This window comes from Echinops telfairi, unplaced genomic scaffold (assembly GCF_000313985.2).
Source record: "Echinops telfairi isolate 266 unplaced genomic scaffold, ASM31398v2 ScPeMD7_7425;HRSCAF=8463, whole genome shotgun sequence".
NCBI lineage: Eukaryota > Metazoa > Chordata > Mammalia > Afrosoricida > Tenrecidae > Echinops > Echinops telfairi.
The window spans coordinates 417723-424211 of record NW_022111325.1 but is presented as its reverse complement, the minus strand read 5'-3'; positions in this window follow the sequence as shown (position 1 = coordinate 424211).

The window sequence follows — 6489 nt, the reverse complement described above, 5'->3', positions numbered from 1 at the left end:
AAAGTGGCCAAGGCACCAGCTGGGCAGAAGAGCAGGCAGGCAGTGAGCCACCCCACCCCCGACCCTAAGCAGAGACCCGTTCTCAACACCCCACCCACCTCCCACAGGCCGAAGGTGCAGCACATAGCCGATAATGACCCCGAGGGAGGAAGGTGGCTCCCAGGACACTGGAATGGCAGAGCCATGGCCTGCAGGCCCATCAGGGCATGGCCGGGCTCTGGGGGCCCCATCACAGCCAGGCGGGCGCTGGCCTGGTTGGAGCCGGCCCAGTTCTCCAGCGCACACTGGTCGATGGCCTCGTCGTCGGCAGAGAGCTCGGTCAGCATCAGGGTGCTGGGGAAAGGCGATGGGGGCTGCAGAAGACCCCTGCCCCCCAGGCTCCCCCAGGGGAGGAGACTGGTGGTCCCTGGGACCATCCCACCGGAGTCAGGGCCCTACCATTGGGAGGCTGGCCAACAGAGCCTCTTGTCGGTGGGGGCTGGTGTGTGAGTGACGGTTCTGGGCAGAAGGTGTCCTGGACCGCTGAGGGCTGACTGCCGTGGGTGGAGGGGGCAGCGACATAGATATCTGTTCTTAGGCGTCTGCTGGACTTTACCCCCGGGACTCTGCACCTTCCCGTTCTTCAGCCAGACCAGACGTGGCTCGGGGACACTGTTAGACAGGGTTCTCTAGAGAGATGAAACCAAATTGCTGATAATTTAATGTATTTATTTATAAAGATAATTAGATACATAACGAGAAATGAACCGTTAAATCATATACAGATAAATATACAAGAAATAAACAGTTAAATAAGAAAGCACTACAAATGGCTCAGTGCAACTCACGTCTGTGGGAGAAAGTTGAGAGACTAGCAGTCCTTCTAGTCTAGTCTGATGCCAGAGCTTCCTCTATTTGTAGAGAGAGCTAGGCTATGTCAGCACAGCAGCCAATCACAAGGCAGGTCACCAACCGCCAGTCCCCAGCTCCAGAGATGTCTTAAAGGGACCTCAACTTACAGCGACACAGTCCACAGGCTAGTGTCCCACAGGTAGTGTAGCCTTTAAATTGAGGCACAGAACAAGCAAAGCAGATGCACACTGGTCCGATGATCACAGCGAGAGACAAGAAAGGCGAGGCTCACCAAGCCATTTATCTCTCTGCCCTTCAGTTAATCCCACTTGTGTTTATCAGCCAGGCTGGCACAATAAACTATCTCAGACACCATGGGCCACGCAGGTGAAAATGGCTGCGCCCGGAGGCCTGGGCTGGGACTGTGGCCACTGGACAAATTCGGGAGGGGCTGGGGGACAATGGTGGAGTGGAGGGCCCCTTTGAGGGCGGGCTTTTCTGCCTCTGTGCGCCCTGACCAGGCTCCGGACAATGGAGTGGGGCATCCCAGGGGTCCCGCTGTCTCGATGGGTGCAGCAGTTTCATGCTCACACTACCAGGGGGACGCTCAAAGTGGGCTTCACGCCAAGGGAGAGAGCCCCCGCACCCTCCCTGGGGCCACGTCCCCTTCCTGGGCTCACCCTGCACCAGCAGGACGCCCTGCACAGTGCGCCGCACACGGGTGCCGGACCGGTTGGCGGCGCAGACGTAGACTCATAAGGTTCCCAGTGCCCAGGTCTTGGATGCCCTCCAAGTCGATGGAGCAGCCATCTGCCGGGAGAGGGGAGCGTGCAGGGTCAGGCCGGGCGGGGCTGTAGCGAGGGCGGGGGTGGGGGCGGCTGAGCACGCAGGTGGCTCCAGGAGACCGAGGCCGCGGGTGGCCGGTGACAATGCATTCCAACACTGGTCTGATGCACCGCACCGTGAGGGTCAGGTTCTGAGGCCCTGATAGGATCTCCTGCAGCAGTCGCGGGGATCCCACTGGCGGTGGAAACAGGCGGGGGAAGATGGCTCAGGAAATTGGACAGCCACACTCGGTGGGCACGCACTCCCAGCCCAGCACCCCCTTGGCGCCCACCACGGAGCCTCTGAACTGCACTGGGCAACTTCGAGATCATGCGGTTTACTGATAAAAGGATCCGCCCAAGGTCCCATGGCGGCGGGCAAGTGGGTCTCAGGGGAGAGCTTTGCGTGAGCTCCAAGTGTACGGCGGGTGGGCTCATTCCACTCCCTGGAAGCAGACGAAACAAGAGCGGGCCGTGGAGCAGGTGCCCCAACTGTTTGCGAGAATATAGACTGGCTCGTAAAGACTGCATCTTCATTTTACACTCTTCCCTGCCACCTCCACTCTGCCGTGCAAGAAACACACTCACTGCCATGGGGTGGATCCTGACATCCATGGGCATGGGAGACTGGGGGTGTCAGGCTGTCAGGCACTAGCCCCACACTTGGGAGCACCTCCATCGGAAAAAAACCCTGCCTTCGAGAAGATTCCAACTCCAACGACCCTACAGAACAGGGTTGAGCTGCCCGTGTGCGTTTCTAAGATGGCAAACCTTTACAGGAGTAGAAAGCCTCATCTACTGCTGGTCTTGCCATTAGCAACCCAACCCATAGTAACGACTGTGACACCATGCCTCCTCCCAGAGGGCAAACAGACCCTTATCCCCCCTTCCCCCCACCCCCTTATTTCCCTTTTAAGAGCCCTAATGGGGCTGTGGGTTAGGCATCAGGCTGCAAAATGCAAGGTGGGTAGTTCAGACCCATGGCTGTCTGCTCCAGTAAATACTTCCATTCTCAGAAGCCCTCCGAGGCAGGACCGGCTGCGTGGCAGGGGACTGCGGTGTCTTCAGTACCTTTATCTTATCTCCCTGTTTTTGGCTTTGCCTCCTGCCCTCTATGAGATTCTGTAATGTACCTTTAATGCTTTGTACATAAGGGGAAATATCCAAATGTGTTTTGTTTCTCCACGTTTCTCTTCTTCCTCAACGCTTCTGACAATGATGTTTCCATCTTCCTAAGCCTCCCCGAAGGCACCTGGGCCCTTGGATTCACCACACAGCCGCTGTGAAAGCCTCAAAAGACTCCACTCATGTTCCTTTCAAATGCTCTTATTGTTTGGGGAACAAAACTAAGTCTGAGGGGCAAGATCAGGATTGTCGGCAGAGTGCAGTAAGAATTCTCAATGAAATTCTCCTAGGGCAGCCCTTGTTACCCTCAAAAACCAAGCAAGGGCATTGTCGTCAATGCAACTTTCTTAGCCTTTTTTCCCACAGTTTTCCTTCCTAATAAGCCCCTGTGATTGTCTTGTGTCCTTTGAGAAAAACCTGTCACGATTACCCCTTTGGAATAAACTTTGAAAAAACAACCACTATCATCTTCTACACTGACACCTCGGCCCTGAACTTCACTGGCCCAGCAGCTCCCCACAGAAGCCACTGCTAACATCTCACCTTGCTCTGGGTCGTACAAGCGAGCCTACGATTCATCCGTGTCTATCATTTGTACCATGAACTGTCTTCATTAGCTTCAGTCATTTGCTTATGGAAAGCTAGGTGGTCTTTGCCCAACATTTTAAAATTACATATACTTTTTTTAGGCCCTCTAATGAGACAAAGGTAAGTGTATGCCTGAGAGAATGTGTCCGCAGCCGTCCACTGACCCTATGACATGTTTAAGCACATGTGCACGGTCAACTGGAACCCTAATGGCAATACCTGTTGACATGCGTGTGTGGGTGATTAAAAGAAAAACCAACATTGTGGTTTCGGTGAACATTTACACAGTAAACTAAGTTCCCACTTAACACTTTGTATGGGTCGGAATCAGCTCCCTGGCAGTAAGTGGGTGTACGTACACATTGCTTGGTGCCCTTGGCTGCATTCTTCACAGCGTGTCCACACTCTCCTTAGATCTGCTCTGGCTCAACCCTCTCTTAGATGGCATTTACGGAGAACGCAGAGAAAATGCTCTCTCTCAAGTGAAAGTTACTTCAGGTCTGTTTACTCTGTTTACACTCTTACACCTTTGTTTGTACCTGGACCACCAGAAGCTCATCTGGTCTGTTCACACAGTCACAGCTCCCAGCCATGGAGGGCTCACTGTGGGCCAGGGCACAGCTCAGGGGGCCTCTGGCAAGCGGCAGCACCGACCATGGAGACTATTTCTGCCTGGTTACGTGTGTGTGCACCCCCTCAAAGTTGGCCCACCAGACAACCAAGGATCTGAGAGGCTCAGTAACTTGCTCAAAGTCATACAGATTAGCATAGCGGGGACTCAAACTGGGATCTTGGTAGCATCCCTCTCCCCTCACAAATTCCAGGGAATTCTGTGTCCCTAGAATCTGCCCAGGACATGTGCCCAGGTGAGTGCTTTTAGAGCAAAAGGTTCCTCGGCCCCTGGCCCCTGGCCCCTGCGCCTGGGGAAGAGACTACGCTGACTCCCGCTCCTTTCCTGACCATTTTGTTTCTCCCTGTCAGCCCGCTGTCTCACTACCAGGCTGGGCTAGTTCCCATATCCGCCCTCCTCTACCTATTCCAGGATAGCGGAGCCGAGGCCTGCCCCTAACGAGTTCGCATCCCCGAGGCCCCTATCTTCTGCCCCAGATGGTGGGTGGGAACGGGAAGGAGGAGGTGGGGGAATCCCAGCCCGGTGTCCCCCTGCTCTCAGGGAGGTGCCCCATCTCTCTCTCTTTTCCCCCATCTCGTTTACTTTGAGCTTCTAAGTCAGTTCTAGGTTACAGACCCAAGAGCTCAACTCCCACTTTACTTTCCCAATGGAAAAGGTCTCTCCGCCTGTATCTAGAGAGAGAGTCTGGGAATTTGGGGTCCAAGGTCTTTGGAGAGTCTACGCGGAGATGGCTGGGTGGTTGTCCATCGTTGACCTACTTGTCGATGCCCTGCAGCCCCCTAGTGGAGGATGCAGGCATGGCGGCCTCTCGCAGGAACCTCTGGCACCACCTCCCCTTTAGTTGACAAATGCGGGGCTCTGAGACTCTACTGCGGCCCCCCACTTTGGACACGGCACGCTAAGTCAAGTCGGCCTGTATTTGAGGGTCATCTTGGATTTTCCAAAGCTATTGCCATCCTCACCCACAGGAGAAATCATCCAAGTACACACACACACACACACATCCTCACCCACAGGAGAAATCACCCAAGTGCACACACACACACGTCCTTGTACACACACACACATCTAGGCTGACTGAGCCCCGCAGCTAACCCACGCACCGGCTCCCTGTGCCCTCGGATCAAGCCCGCGCTCCGCAGCTTCAAGGGCCTTGCCTGCCTCCCAGCATCAGCCCTTTCCGGCGTGGCTTTCCCGCCACAGAGTGTGGTTCGGGGTCGTTTCAGCCGCAGGGCCCGACCTTCTGCGCAAACGGCCGCGACTCATCCTCTGCCCAGGCGCACGCCGTGGCCCCAGCCTGGAAGGTCCCCTCCCCCGCTTCCGGACCTGGGCCCCGCTTTCTCTTCTCGCCCCTCAACACCCACTGCCTGCTCCTGGAAGCCAGGATCACCCCCAGTCCCAAGCCCCCCGCTGGGCTGGAGGGCCCTCCCCCGGCTTCCCGCAACACCTCCTGCTGCCCCCGAGTCAGTCCTAAGCTCTGCGAAGCGGGCCAGACCGCCAGTCCGGCCGTCAGACCGCCGGGGTCGCTACGGAGCCGCGGCACCCCCAGCCCACTAGCCATGCCCCCGGGCCGCGCCCCCCCTTCCCGTTTCCCCGCCCGCGCTCACCGCCCCGCGCCAGCCGCGCGCCCCGACTGTGCCGGGTGCGGGCCACACTGCGTGCCTCGCAGCAGTAGGTGCCCACGTCCGCCTGGCTCGCGCCGGTGATGTGGAGGATGCCGCCAGGGAGCAGAGTGACCCTGAGGGGACAAAGGTCAGGGCTCCGGTCGCAGACCCCAGGCCCCCAGCCGGTCGCCCCCTCGGTGTCGCAGCGGGTGCTCACCGGTGGTGGGCGGTGCTCAGGGCCGTGGCGTGACGCTCCCGGGAAATGAAGGGCTCTGGCACGCCCCGGTTCAGGCCCTGGAAGCGGGCCACCCCACCGCGCTCCACCTCCACCGACTCCGGGTGCTGGTGAAAGCGCGACAGCCGAGGGGGCGAGCGCACGGGAGCACCACCGAGCAGCCTGGGCTGGGCCCCTGCAGCCCACCGCAGCCTCACCCCTGCAGCCCACCCCAACCCACCGCAGCCTCCAGAGCGCAGAGAGCACTCCTCCAGGACACAGGGCAACTTTGGCTTACCAGTTGCCCGTGGTTACACGTTGGGCCGCCACCTGCAAGGTGCCCCACCGTAAACAAATTAAACCCACTGCCATCCAGTCAATGCTGACTCGTAGTGATCACCTGTGAGGCGAACTTTACGGGAGTAGAAAACCCAGGGTCTCTCCCAAGGAGCTCCTGGTGGGGTCAAAGGTAATCAGTGCACCACCAGGGGGCCTTTGCAGAAAAAGGTCTCCCTAGTGTCTCATAGAACACCAAGGTCAGCAGTTCGAAACTACCAGCAGCTCGGCGGGAGGAACCAAAAAAAAAAAAAAAAAAAGGCGGGGGTAAGATTTCTACACCCATAAAGAATTACAGTCTCAGAAAGTTCCAGGGGTCGCCACGGTCGCTATGAG